This window comes from Corvus brachyrhynchos, unplaced genomic scaffold (assembly GCF_000691975.1).
Source record: "Corvus brachyrhynchos isolate BGI_N302 unplaced genomic scaffold, ASM69197v1 scaffold126, whole genome shotgun sequence".
Classification (NCBI taxonomy): Eukaryota; Metazoa; Chordata; class Aves; order Passeriformes; family Corvidae; genus Corvus; species Corvus brachyrhynchos.
The window spans coordinates 505,204-520,790 of record NW_008239283.1 but is presented as its reverse complement, the minus strand read 5'-3'; the positions used below and the strand labels follow the sequence as shown (position 1 = coordinate 520,790).

At 40.6% G+C, this 15,587-nt stretch overlaps 1 long non-coding RNA gene across 1 annotated transcript in view; it reads right to left on the bottom strand.

Moving 5' to 3' along the window:
* Positions 1-363: 363 nt before the first annotated feature.
* Positions 364-15,587, bottom strand: part of LOC108448163 — a 242,647-nt gene continuing 227,423 nt past the window's right edge. The window contains exons 3-6 of the long non-coding RNA XR_001863959.1: positions 12,562-12,612; positions 11,178-11,338; positions 2,320-2,634; positions 364-1,568 (exon numbers count right to left, since the gene is read on the bottom strand). This is a non-coding gene — a long non-coding RNA (uncharacterized LOC108448163). The remainder of the gene's footprint in view (positions 1,569-2,319; positions 2,635-11,177; positions 11,339-12,561; positions 12,613-15,587) is intronic.

Genomic DNA, 15,587 nt, shown 5'->3' with positions numbered 1-15,587 from the left:
TTCCTTAATGATAAATTATTAACCATCCACATAGAATCAATCCCCTTCAGCCTGCAATGGTCTGTTCATCCACAGAATGTCTTCATTTTCCTGTGCTGGTAATTATTTCAGGAAAAAAATTTTAATTATTTCAGGAGTGTCCTCAGCTTTCCTTGAAACCTGAGTTACTACTGGTAGTAGGTGGCTGGTCTTGACCTATGGTAGAGTCAGTTCTGGTGTTTGCATCCCACCTCTTGTTCCTTCAGGATGGGTTTGCATTCTCCTTTCCCAGCAAAAATGTGTTACTCACCCATCCAACTATCAGAGACATTGTTCTACCTTCTATTTTCCAGAAATTTTGAGATAGGTTATTACAAGTTGTAATAATTTTCAGTTATTTCTATTGGTTTTTTATGTTTATCTCAAACAACATTTTTATTAATGAAACTACCGTAAATATTTCCCTCAAATGTGTGTAGAAAGATGGACTTGATGATCTTGGGGGTGTCTCTCCCAGCCTTAATGCTTCTGTGATTCTCCTGTGGAAATGGAAAGGACTAGTAGTCAGAAACTACGTGGGAAAATGAGGAATACAAATGTATGCTCACACAGGTTCAAGCACAGCTATATGTACATATGGAGACAGAAATGAAAATTCGGTGTATAATAAAAAAATATGTATTTAGACAGGCACTTGATAAACTGGACATATTCTTGCTGAAGTCAGTGTGGACACTTTAATTTAGGCGAAGTGTAAACCTCTACAGACTGGAGTAAAATGATGTCACCATTTCAAATAAATCAACTGTTTTGCATTAATACAAGTTTAATAGAAGTTTAAATCAGAGGATTTCTAAAAGAAAAACAAATGTGGAAAAATATTGATAAGAGTTCTGACAAGGAATATGAATAAATGAAAATGTTGATAAGAACTCTGGATACATTTGATGATTTATTGCCAAAATAAGTAACTTTATTACCCAAATTATTAGACCAGCTGTAATGCCAGGATAAAAATAACAGTGATGCTATGTCACTCACATAATTTCATAAACAATGATCAAATCCCTTCAGAATAAGAAACATCTTGTCTGTCAAAGATTATGAGATGCTTTCCAGATCCACCAGTATATCCAGGCCTTTCCATTAATCAGTGCCACAGAGGCTTTTTTTTCTGTTGAAATTACTGAGCTGGATGCCGGGAGATGCTCTCAACAGGAACTGCTGCTGTGTAATAGACTCAAGCCTGAAATGTGATTCTGTCTTTACAACACAAGGATCCCTGCTGGCTTAGAGTGCTGGTGGATCCTGTGCCCACATCTGGATGTTGAGTTCATTCTGTAGAAAAGGTAAAATTCCAGTTTTAATAATATTCCAGTTTGCTGGCATTGGGGTTTTTTTTGATTCACCAATTTACTTCGTAAGTTATTGGTGAGGTTTTCTTTTTCAAAGGATGCTCACAGCCTGCCAGGAGAAATGTGGGTAAACTGTAACTGCAGCTTCTGGAATGGCTCTGCCAAACTGCTGCACTTCTGCCCCTTTAACCGTGTTCATGTGCTCTCCTAGATAAAAAATGGAATTACCCATTTCTGTGGAAAAAAAAAAAAAAAACCAAAACATTACTGAGCCTTAAAAACTTAAAACTTAAAAATTAAAAAATAAATTTAAAAAGGTAAAAAAATGAATAAAATCTATATGCATATCAATAAGTATTAATTATCTTTACAATACATAAAGAATAGAAAGAAGGAGAAGTCCCTGTTGCTGCAGAGCAAGAAGGTTTTTGTGCTTGTGTGTGGCAGCAACTCTCACAGAGGGCAGGAGACTGGGTTAACCTACCATCACCATAATTTGGTTTGGCAATTTCACTGATCATAAGAATATTTATTGTATCAAAATGTGTGACAGCTTTGTGATGGGCACAAATGGGGGATGAGATCAGACCCCATTTCATTAGATTAAATGGAAATGTGATGTTTTCAACAGTCAAAAAACACTGGAGACATCATCAAAGCTATCAGTGCCCATCTCTCCACAATCTCTGCTATGATCATTTTGTTCCCTTACCATTGATCTAGTACAAAACTGAAAATTAATTTAAAGAAGGAAAGATCTTCAAATATTTATATATGAATATTTGTGTGGGCAAAATGCAAGCTGAGCTAAGAGCTTGTTACACTCACCCAGATGAAAACTAAACCCAGAGCACCGGCCAAAGCTCTTAAAGAGTAAAAAGATGACCTGCACTGACTTCAATGGACATGAGGGATAGCCCAGGTCTTGAGTTCTCCTTCCAAATCTGTGCTCACATGTTTTTTTTCCTGCTGCAGAACACCTTACCTCTCTCTCCAGGAAAGTTTGCACATGCAACCCTTTGATTTGTGAAGGTGACACTCGGCAAAAGCAACCGGAGCCCAGATGGCAAAGAGAAAAATGATGGCTGAGGTGGAGGTGCAGGTAAATACACAGGGGCACAGAGGAGATACAGCACGTTGGGCAGCTCATTTGTCAGCTGAACAGCAGCCCAGCCTTTCCCAGCAGACATTTGCTTTGTTCCATGTGATATTAAGTAAATGCGATATCGTAAAACTGATAAAAAAGAGCTGATCAATTGAAACTGGCTGGACCCGAGCCACTTCTGTACTCTGTCACCACCTGCAAGAGAAAAAAAAAAGGTGCTACAAAACACCTGAGTCTACCACTCTTGCTGTACTGGCTTTCCACTCAAAAGCACACAGCAGCATATCCAAAGTCTCCCTTGCCTTTGAAATACGAGTCCTTCTTTCCTTAATGTGCTCTGGACACCACTTACAAACTGAAATGGATATTCCCCGGTACCATTCAGAGTTTTACTGTGTTTCCCTGGCCTCTGCAATGCAGCACTGGGAGCAGAGATTCCTCCTCAAGATTTCTCTGCCTGGAGAAAAAATGGTCCTTCTCAGTAATGAATAATGTGCACACCCCCCATCAGCACTGTCATTGTCTCATGAGGAGACCAGCACCGAAGAGTCCGCTGGATATGGCACGATGCAGATCCACCACAGCCAGTGGGAGCAACTCAGAAGGGGACTGAGAAAGGAAAGCCCTCCTAGTGCCAGAAACTGCCCTCCCACCCCTATCTGTGGCACACATGGACGGACTGAGCTCAGCACATCTGAGCACAAGGTTTCTGCCTCCAGGAGCTGGCGAGCCCCAGCCTGGGGTCACAACTCAACACTTCTCCGTCAGGGAGCAGAGAATCCCTTCAGCTCTGTGGGATGCTCTTATGCACGTCCAAAAGCATAGATGTGGTTCTGGCAGGACTTTTCTCTTTCTAATTTTAGTAAAATATTTACAAGAGAGAGGTACTTCCTCACAGTACGTCAGGCATTAGTCACTGATAAGAGCGAACATAAATTCTGGGCTTTAATCTTACATTGTATTATTCCAAAAGCCACCTTAACATGCAACGATACCTTATAATATCAAATTTTAAACCCCCCCAACTTTTAGAACAGTTAGCATATGTTTATGGGAAATGGAACAGCAGACTCCCAATGGCGAGCCTAAAATTAGGCGACATTGTTTAAAATACCTTCAGAGTCTTTAATCTGATTTTTTTCTCCAGTCTAAGCACTTGAAAACCCGATGATAGGCGTATTTGTTTGATATATAAAACTTTAAGTATTTTTCTCTCTAAAAGGCGAGTTTCCTTGCTTTTGAGAAATTTTCTTACTGGGAAGGCTTCCAAATCCCCTCTCATGTAGCTTCATGGAATTTTCTCAGCTCTTGTGTTTGCTCCTTCTCCACACCTCTTCCCCAGTGCAGAGGCACATCTGTCTGTTTTCTGCCTTATCAAGCAGACATCTACATCTGTGAGGAAAACTCCACTTCCTTGGCTAAAAACCTGTATCTGATTGTGGTAATAAAGCGCTACTTCCTCAGTTCAAAACATACATCAGACAGGACCAATTACTTCAAATGACTCATAGCAACAGGGAAAGCAAGGCTCGTCTTTGCGGAGCCTTTGAACTTCCACCGCTTCAAAGGTGTACTGAAACGTGGTTATGAGGCGATTGTCTAAAATTGCCAAATTACCAGGTTCCAAGCTTTGACATTTGTTATTCTGAGCAATGAGACAAAGGAAAGCAGTTTGCTCACCCGCTGAGAAATACAGAGCAAAACAAAAAGAGATTTCCTAGGTGAAGGGAGCCCTCAACACGCTGAATTCTTGAACGTGGAACAGAAAAATGCTCGCGCCTTAAATTAATCAAATAATACAATTAGATTATCAAACAATACACAATAATAATGCAAAACGCAAACAATATGAGCCAAAGCTACTGAGGGAATTTAATGGTAATTTCAACCACAGCCTGGAGGTCAGAGAGGCTCAAGGTGTTATTAATGGGAATCAAAGCTTTTCACCTTTAGGTCACCAACTCGAATGTGGCACAGGTTGGTTCTGACCGAGCATCATCTCCATCTGGTAATTACCGTAGGGGTTTGTGGTCTCGATAGCCCCACAGGAGAGGAATATGCAGAATCCAGCATGAGAATGTGCATCAGCTGCAGTGGCCAAAAGATGTCCAGCAGTAGACAGATGATCCAACAGAAGACACAAGAATGTGCAACTCAAAGCTCTTCTTTCAGTAAAGATTTCAGTGATTTCTACTACTTCCAAGCAGTATTAAATAAAGTTCTGAAGTTGCTGTCTAAAACTGCCAAATTAATTGTTTCTGATAAGTCAGTTTCCACTTTCCTTATGCTGGGCATTGTCCTTGATGGTCATGGCTCTCTCCTGGCAAGTACCGTGCCCAACAAGATGCAACAGTCTAGTGGGTTAATAGTTATTTTCGAATGGGCTGATCCAGTCTCTCTAACTGTCATTACAATTAAATTAACCTTGAAAAATTAACTTAAAGAAGAATCCAATGCACTGAACATCATAAAGCATATAATTATTACCTACTGACCCAAAGTTATTTGGGTACTCATGATGCAACTGTTATTTTATCAGGAATCTTCCAATATTAAGACCACATTTAAATGAATACAGCTCTAATTCAGGAATGTGTTTTTATTTGTTCCATTTTCATAATGAGACATTTAGTTTTCATTTTGCCATTTTATGTGTTTTCTTAAGAATGAAGGTGATCAGGAACGTATTTGGAGGGCACATGACACGTGACAAGGAAGGTCTGTCTCATCAGCATTATGACATCACTATGAAAGATCTTGACAGCTGAATTTATCCATATTAGGTGGATACTCTCCACAGGTCTCTAAAGAAATAAGGGAGCGTTTTCACCCTCAGATATTTTTGCATTGAACTTGCATGTCATGAAATGTGGTGATTTATCCTCTGAACTTCTTTGGGAGAGCTCTAAATCCATCCAGGTTTGTGCACAACTTTCACCACGGCACATTCTGGCTCCACTAGGCTACATTTACCTAATCCTTGGTCCTTGGTATCAGAGGAACCATAGTGGTTTGTTCTGGAGAGTTGTGGGGCCCCTCTGAGCCCATATAAACACTTGACAAAGGACTCCAAAATTCATTCTTTCTTTTCCCTAGAAGTCTGGGTAGGAGGAATCATGATAATTCCAGGTGAAGAACGGCTGAATAAAGTATTTGTTTTCCTCATCATTGGACCAGATATTCATTAGTCTACTTTTAATAAGTTATTTGGGTTTGTTCCCAAGAAAGCTCACTGTCAAAATTCAGTGATGGGACTCCCCAGAACAAACATGATACAATCCCATTCCCTGTTTGGGAACTCTTCAAATCCGTTTTCTCTTGCAAATAGCTAAATATAATCAGGAAAATCAGGGTTCCATTAATGTTTGGCAATATCTACATTAAAACTGCTGCTTCTCTACAAGTTTTGACAGAAATATGTTAATGCAACTATTCAAGTAGAGAAATGCAACAACAGAGAGGCAGAGAAAAGACACTTGAAAATCCCAGTTGCCACAGTGGAGGTCTTTTCAGGGCTAGAAGCCACTTCTGGCTTTGCTAGGAAGCCTACAGGCACTTCTTTTTATGAGTAAGTTACATCTGTTCAGGCACTGCACTTTCCTAACACCATACTTTTGTTTTTTAGACTGAGGATCCTTCAAGTCTAGCAGCTCAGATGCTTGCATCCGTCTGTAGCCTTTTGGGTAAATACCTGTCACTTTAGGCAGCCTTCTCCAGTTCTCTCCTCCACACTGAGACTCACATTGTCCCACTGACACGCTGCTTGCTCTCCTGTGGCACACGGGAGAGTGCCACCAGCCCAAGACCTTCGGCGTCACTCCGCGTAAGGAAACACAATTTGTCTCTGACAGTTTCTGCCTTTTCTTGCTTATAAAACTCAAAAACATCTCTCAGAGATGCGTCTGATGGAGCAAAGAAATGTGGACTGTCTGGTCAGTCCCCAACTGGTTTCTGTGCCTGTGTCTTTGCTGGGCAGATTTGGGGGTATTTGTCAGCAGAAACAGCCACACCTGGCTTTGTAGCCCTCTCTGATGAATGTTATGCGCACAGGGCACGTATTTTTCGTGTTTGTCACAATTCTTCCTGTTGAACACAAATCCCTTCATTCTGTTTTAAGGAGCCTAAGAACAACTACTTCTATGCAAAATCAGAGGGTCAGGTTAGCCCTGTGTCAACAGAAACGCACTTATCTCTCCAGGGACATACATTTTAAGAAAACAGTTACTCCTAAGAAACCGTTGGTCACTCATCTGGAAGGACCAAGAAAACTTAGTCAAGGTCTGTGTCAGAAGTTTTAAATTGTCACTGCAATCTAGACCAAGACTAACTCAATTTTCCTTTGCACCATTCTCTATGTCAAGGCTCAACTTGTATTTTCCCGTTCTCCCAGAGCACCATGCATCCATGTCCATGGAGACTTTACTGGTGACACCCTCACTACTCCAAAAAAAATTTTAAATCCACTTTCCTTTAAAAATAAGCTACAAACATTATCAATATTCTTAAATATCGGTTGTATCTCAGTTAGAGGGTCACCAGCCTGGAAAAGATGAGAAGCTCATAAATAAGCCCATAAACTCCCTTTCATCTCAGGACAATGAATGAGGAGAACCAGAGTACAAACAACTTTGGAGGAGCTATGTATGTTCTCCCTACTCTGATACAACTCGGAACGATGTTTTCTGTCATCCACCCAGGAGCTGGATTTACGAGCACGTCAGCGCCTGCATTTCAACTGAGGATGCCCAGATGGGGAAACCCTCTCACCAGCACTATGAAATACCCATCTGCTGTGTGTTAATATTCCTCAGGGAATGATTGTTTCCTGCTGCCTGGCTCTTATGGTTGGTGTTGGGAGGCTGGGATGGAGGAGCACAAACCAGTGTGGCTCTGGAGTGAGGATGAGGTCGAGCCACCGTGGGACAGTGTCAATTTAAGGATGATCTTTGAAAGCTCTAAGACATTCCATTCGCAGCACAAAGCACATTGAAAAGCAAAATGTCCCCTATGCATCTGTTTGACCAAATAATACGTTTATAGCACTATTATCAGATCAAGAGAAACAGTTAACTGAGACATGACATGTAACTGTTAAAAATTACACACCATCAAACATCAGCCAGGGACACCGAAAGGAACAGTTGACGCCTATAAATAAAAAATGATGTAGAAATTAAACAAACAACCCACGGAGACTCTTTCAGGTTTTTTCTTTCCCCCCGTTTCTTATGTTAAACCACACAATAAATGGTCTTTGAGTTGCAGAGGTTTAATCTATGTGCAGAAAGGGAATTAGAGGCTGATTCAGGGTTTTTTTTCCCTTTCCTTTCCTGGAGGCCTCTTTTTTATTTTCTTTCCAGGTATTGATCGTGAAAGTGATATCACACCAGAAGGTGCATTGATATGGTGTTGAGTAACAGAAAACTGCAAAGACTCCTTACAGTATAATCAAAGCTTCTGTCCAAGCCCCCACTCTGATGAAATCCAATCAATAGGGACGATTAAATGACACATACAGAGCCATCAATATTAAATACAATCCATTTCCTGTACAAGAGCAGTGCAATGTAAAGTGGACAAGATAAAACTTGAATAGGCAGGTTATTTACGATGCTTGTACAGTATTTAAGCAGTGATGAAAGTTGGGAGCATGCTTGATTTGCATATTAATAAAAAAAGCAAATAAGCTTCTCAATGCACATAAAATATAGTTTGGGGGCTTTGCAATGTTTCCAAACAATATTTTTTTTTAAAGTTATTTTTTAGAGGGGCAAAGTCAGAGGGGAGTTGACTCCAAATTGAAAAACTGTAGATTCTACAATCTGTGATCTTAACGAGCCATTGGGTTCTTACAGAGCTTATTCAGAAGCCCACACCATTTCCCTGTTGCCTGTGCAGTGGAAGACAGGGTTTCAGATAATTCATGCAACTTTAGTCTGAATTTTACCTCCAGAGGTGAGGAAGAGACCTCCAGGAAGTGTCACAATTTCCCACCATGAGCAAAGAGGCAATATTGGAAGGGACCTTAAGGACCATCTCGTTCCAGCACCTGCCATGGGCAGGGACACCTTCTGCTAGACCAGGTGGCTCCAAACCCCATCCAGCCTGGCCTTGGACACTTCCAGGGATGGGGCAGCCACAGATTTTCAGATCTCCCAGTGGCTGTTAGGGTTGCCAGAGGGCCCATCAAAGGAAGGGTTGGTTGCCTGTGCGGAATTCCCTCACGAGCTTGCCCTCAGAGGTACACTGTAGTGCTGTCCCTGGGTTAGGGAGAGTCCACCTGCTGAGATAAATGCTTTTTGGTAAACTCCATCCTCTGCTCTGCTGTGCCAGTCAAAATGCTTCCTAGGTTCTTACAGCATCCATGTGTTGCAAACACTGAAAACCACATCTAACCAATCTGGGTTTCCTTCTCACATATTTCTTCATACCACGGCTTCACAACATTCAGGTGAGGAAATGGCCAAAAATATGGATCTCCAGCAAATCAGGCCCTGAATCAGACTGTCTTTTGTTCTGGAAAAGTAAGAGCAAGGATGAATGAACTTCCCTCAGAGGGAAAGAAACAAAAGGAGCAGCGGATTGGTAGAAAGGTATCACTATGCTACCCTTGAGCACATTGTTCTTTGCTTTTCACACATGAATCCTCATCATATTGATTGATAAATACAAATTCCTTTCTCCCTTTTTTAATGCCAATTCATTCTTTTTCAACATTAAACTTTTGCAGTATCTTTGAAGTGAACAGATAAAATTTCTCATCACCAAAACTCGGAAACCTAGAAGGACCGTTGACAAGTTTAAAGTTAATCATGTATTTATGTCCTTTGTTATACTGGGCCATAACTGGGTTTGGTATCTTCAGGATGAAAAACCCTTCATCTTAACACAATTTTCAAGGATTTTTAAAAAAACTCCTCAATAAAAGTTTTATAGAGAAAGTAAGCCTGAAAAATGTTCTTGGAGATGACACTACTCTCTGCCAGGACACTTTCACAAATACTGTGGGGACAGCAGGTTGTTTGCCAATGAAAAGCTACTTTCTCTTGACAAAATTGAAAATTGATGACAAAGTGATTGGGTATTTCTCAAAATGCTGTCAAATGTAATGACATTGGGTGTGTTCCAATTAGTTTTGTAGGCTTTCGAGATGCAGCTCTCTCTCCTTGCCTTCTGTGTAAAAAACTTTGTGGCGTGAGTCTGGTCTGCTGAAGGACAGCTAGAGCTGCTACAGCTCCCAGAATTTGCTAGGGAATAAGGCTGCACTGACACATCTAGTCTGGACTAAATAATCAACTTTCACTTCGCAAAACTTGAGCTTTCTTGTCCAGTTTGATGCAGCGTTATTTACACACAGTGCAGGTCTGTAGGTCATGTTGCTGCTAAGAGAGTAGGGGGAATTTGCTGATAAAATAACGAAGTTCCTTTTGTTTGGCCAGTAATTAACCACACTCCTATAAAATCAGAGGTGCCACGAGGTGCCTGGGATGTACTGAGCATCCTACCACCAGGAGAAGAGGGGAGAGAGAAGCCAAACGCTCCAGCAACGTCAACGTGTGTCCCCTTTAGGCTGTGGAAACCAGGATCTCCCTCGTTCCCTCCTATCTGAAGCACAAACAACATAAAGCTGGGGTAGGATTGATACGGAATGCTACATAAAATGTTTGCTTATAATTATTTCTAGCACCCTTTTGAAGCTTAGGGATAAAACATTTCTAATTATTCGTCAGGCCGTTGGAACTCCTAGGCCTCTGTAATAGGGATTTAGCAGAACAACAAATAACATACAGGGATCCAGATGAAAGGAGTGAATTTGAAGGGATTATTACCATAAAAAAAGCAAATGACTATTTGATGGCGTTACAACAATAGAGAGAGTCAGACAGGGATAGAGAAATAATGCTAATTGATAAATACATAGCTGCTTAAGCTTTAATTTGAGCTGTGGAAGAGCTGTAAAATGAGTGATACCTGTAATTTCCTTTTTAAAAAAGATCCCTCTGTTTGAAATGCATATATAAGGAAAACCCCTCAAATGCAGCTTTTCTGCCCCCCTCCTCCCAATTTCACCATATTACAAGTCACAAGAAGTAATTCTTTAAAAGGCAGGACTATGAAATTTTTTATGGTCTTGGCTGGCTTACAGCTGCATAAAGATTTGCACCCCAGTTTAGGATGGGAGCCAGGACATCTTCTGCAGGATCCTGTGATCTGCTCATGTAGGAACCCCATGGGCCACAGGGAGCAAGGGGCATTCAAGGAATGAAGAGTGGATTCTGTGTTCACTACCACATACCACAAAATCACTGTATAATCTTAATCAAAGCACTGCAAAGTAAAAAGCAAATCATAAGGAAACGACAACAAAACCCCACGAAACAAACACCAAAGTCAGCAAAAGCAGGATTTGTGACCCATTTGAGGTGCAGCCATCCCTACTCTCTCATTTTTTCAATAAAACAGACAACCTTTAGGCAGTTTGTCTTAAATAAAGACACATAAAATGGATAAATGGAACCTAAAACACAAAACAGGATAAATCTTCCATATTTAGTGCTGTTATAAGCAACATCACCACCACCACACCAGTGATTCCACACAAAGATAGTTTTTTTGAGGATACAGAAGCTGTCTTGCCTAAAGGAGGAAAGGAAACAAATCTGACTTTGCATATACATGCAAAAAAAAAAAAAAACAAACAGAACAACAACCCAAAAAATCATGGATAGGAGACTTACCAGCTACTCTGCAAGCTGTGTCCTTCTTTATGTCACAAATACTGGTTTAAAGGGCAAAGGTATGCAAAGCAGATGGATTGTGCCTATCTCTAAATCAGAATTTCAAGGTAAGACGTTCTCCAAGAGCTCAACAGCGTGGCTTAGAAGCTTTCTTCCCCTCCCTAATGAAGGTAAAACGTTAGCATTAGAAATTGCAGCTTAGAGAAATTATATTCAGACTTCTCTGGTTTTTTTTGAAAAAAAGAAAAAAAAAGAAGAGAGAGAAAAACTGTACGCTCTAGATTAGCAGGGGTGGATCGTCTTGTTGAGACTTGTGCTGCCAAAGCCTATTAAAGTAATTCACATTTTATACACAGACATTACCATTTTCTCTGAACTATAACGTCCTTGGAGCATTACTCCGCAGAGACATCCAAAATCCACTTTAGATGGGGCACAAAGGCACAGTTTGAGATTTACCTGTGTGACTTGTCTTGCAGGTGACAAGCATTAAGGAGGGAAATCTACACTTCTGTCAGATAAGCAGGAATTCCTGGTTTCTTAATTCACTTGAAAAGAAAGGATAATTACCTGAACTAAATTTCTGCGCCCATCTCAAATGGACTCTAGGGACAATCCTGCAGATTAATGCTCTAAGAACGTAAGATTCAGAAAGAGAACATAGGGATGTATGAAATAGGATCTCTTTTAACAACCTGGATCAAAAACTGTATCCCGAACTGAGGGGAGGGAGAAGCAGAGGAAGGGGCAAATCCAGTGCAGCATTAATGCATTTTACTGCCTCAGCAGGATCAGATTTTGACAATAACAAGAATGATGATTTCTATAGGCTCACTCTTTTTTTTTTTCCTACATTCTGATGGATTTGAGAGATTTCCACGATCTGAATGCTTCAGGCAAGATCCTCAGGTGATGTAAATCAGCATTGTTTCTCTGAAATATGGACAGATTCATCCCCTCACAACCTCTACAGCTTTTCTGCTCATCTGCAGTATCATAATCATCTGGTAGCATTAATTAATTTTCCCGGTGTTTTATGCAATGCTGCCTCTGCCTCCTCCCCGCCTCAAATTGTTTTGATTTCGTTCTTTTTTTTTTATTTTTTTAGATTTTTTTTTTTTTTTTTTTTTGCAGTTATTGCTCCATGTCTGCTAAGTAAATCTGCGGCGTGTTACTTTAAAAATGAAATAAAGCTTGTGTTCATAGTGACAGTCAATAACACTACAGCATTATAATCAATTGCTATTTGTAGCAGCAGGACTAGCAGTGGGGGCAGATCAGTGCAAATTACTGTCACTGTGTGCTGTCGTGTGGTGCAGCCAGCCTGGATCTCGGAAGACAAATGATCCCAGATCCAGTGGGAGCAGACAGCACTCAGTCATACCTGTACAACGGCCCAGGCACGCACAAATACGAGGGGAAAGCGGCTATGAACCTGCAGGATGGAGAGGGAAGAGAAATAAATTAACCCAGCAAGGAGTTGTGCTGCTGAGATCCCGGGATAAATGCTCCTGCTCATGTGATGGGCTGGAGAATGCAGGATTACAAGTGTCCAGGGATCTACAAGAAAGGTTGGATAGCTCTTTAGTGAACAAACACCAGTGACATCTCTGTTGTTGCTTAAACTGAGGGTTTGTACAGATCCCTGTAAGCCAGGGGGTCTTCAGTTCAAAACACCTGTTAGGATCAATAATAATGCCAAAAATGAAATATAATAGCTCCCCCCTCCAATCTTTCTGTAGAACCAGGAGTGTTTGTTACTGCTACAGATCACAGAGATGCAATTTTTTTTGTCTGTGTTTCAATTGAGGAAAGAGATCCAGGCTCTGATCTCGGTGGGGGAGAGAGCTGTTATCTCAGAGCTGGGATCTGGGAGCAGCAGGTCAAACAGGTAATTTTTAAGACAGAGTTACCCAATTCTTTCTCTCTCTGCACCTTTTTCCTCCATGAATTTGGCAATTTATTTGGAACTCCCATGACTAGGAAGAAATGCAGATGGTGTTAAGTGGGGAGAGAAGGAACCTGATGCAGCTCAAGACCACATCCTTTGGAAAACAAAGCCTTGGCTAGCAAGCAGCATGTGCTTATGAAATTACATCTGATTACCTGGCTAAAAAGTGTACTGTTGATTTGGGAGGCTGCACTGCAAAATCCAGTCCCCTGTTCTGCTTTCCAGCAGGGAAAGCAGGAAGGAGAAAGGAAACCCCACCTCCAGGACCCCCCAGCTCCTCACACACCCTCCTGGAGAGGGTGATCCAGCAGCAAGGCCAATGCAAACACTGAGCTCACTTCTGGGACTGCTGCAAAGGATGACAATTTATTGCCCTTTTTTAATGATAGAGTTTGTGATATGCACACTTGCCAACTGGGAACTGGAGTGAGATCAATGAGTTATTTTACATAGGTCCCTGTATTCTGGGCCAGAATGAAACTGTTGACCTAGAGGTGAAAGTCTCTAATTTTATTTCTAGTCCCTCTGAGTCATGTAGTCACCAGAAATAACACTGACAGCAATAAAACCAAGCAAACAAACAAAACTAAGCAAACATCAAATATTAAGGGAAAAGGTTTTTGCCAAAGAGGCTCAGCACACGTTTTGTTAGACGGCGTAATCTCTGACAGGGAAATCTGGAACATAAAAACCCTTCTCTCCTGGAGCCCAGTATTCTCCTCTGAAGACAAATGTTTTATAATAAATATTTCTGTGCCTGTGGAGCTTTGTGCAAAGTCGGACATGATATTTTTGGCAATATCTGCGTGTCAGTAGGAATCTGAGAAAGCGTCACATACTGTACTCGAGCTGGCTGGTTGGTGAGAGCCACGGGTTTGAATTTACATGTCACATATGTGATGGGCTGAGCAGAGCAGAGCAAGAGAAACAGGAACATTTCTTGGGCTCAGCCTTTTTATGCGCTTTAATCCATGACCTGAATCACAGAATTCATGTGAAGTTGTGGTATCTGACTTCACCTCCCTACTGCCAGTCCTCTCCACCTTCCAAAAACAGAGAGCTGATGCCCTTGTGTGTTTTTAGATCCAACATCTTTCCTGTTTAGCCAAATCAGAATTGCTCCTTCTTATTATTACTATTAATATAATGAATAATAATATTAATCATCATCATCATCATGGATTTTTCACTACCCTTTTAGAAGGTAGTTTCCAAAGGAAATTTCTACATCTATTCCTGGCTAACAGGCATAATGGTTTGGGAAAAACAATCTTCCACTCAAAGGCAGTTTTAACTTCCAATAAGGACTTTTTCACTCACAGATTGTTAAGGAAAATTGCTTCGTTTTGCAACTGTAATTCCTATATTTAAATGAATGGGATTTTCCTTCAGAGAGATTTGAACTACGGAATTTTCCTTTGTTGGACAGGAATCAATGGAGTGTTTGCTGCTAATTAAACCAAATAAGTTAGCTGAAAAGGAAAATGAGTTGATTTTGAAGGAACTTCATACTAAAATGACAGTTTTGAGTAGAAGAGAATTTAATCTCATTTAATTTTTTTGCTTAAATTTCAGGTTCTGTGCTTCTCTATTATTTTGAAGATTATCAGGGATCCCCCCCTGTTGATATAAGTCACTCAACTTTACGTGATCTGTGTTTAGGGTCTGATTCAATTACCAGTGAAGGCATCGGGGTTTGGATTAAACCTTTACAGTCAGAGTTTTTTAAGGTCTCAGACAGCAAAGATTCAGCTCTCAAACACCCTGAGATCAATCACTAAATTCAGAAAACTGGAACACATGCAACGAAACCACCACATTCTGTAGTGACAAAATATTTTGCAGAAACAGGGCTGTGATGCTGTTAGTGGCTTGGTTTGACCTGATTTTCCTCTACACAAACAGAAAATGTCAATGGGAGACGCCGACAGCAGATTTCCTGGCTTTGGAATTTGATATTACTATGGATTTTAAAACATATGGGGAAAATGCATAACAGCAAATGAATGCACTGCCTGATTCTTTACCTTTTCAGCAATGAAATGTTTGTAATACTGAAATATTGCAGATCACTGCAGAGCACTAACACTGAACTCCTAATGTTTCTATACATTGTACACCTCTAAACCCACATAAACTGGTAACAATCTGAAGAAAAAAAAATACTGGTGTAAATATTCTCACTGTTGTGAAAACACTCTTTTCTCAAAGACTTTTGGGTTTAACTTTTTTGATTTTCTGGTGTTCGGGGAGTTTTGTTGAGTGACTGGAGCTGCAAAGTTAACAAAAATCAATATACACTTTGCTGCAGTGGATAGTGTCTTTTTTATCCATTTTGAGGAGTGCAACCACCGGGATAAGCAGCACAATAGTATCCCTAACATTAGCAAAAAACCCAAACTGTGTATTTTAATTAGCTTGAAAGGGTCAAATGGCAGGAAAAAAATCACCTGTGATAC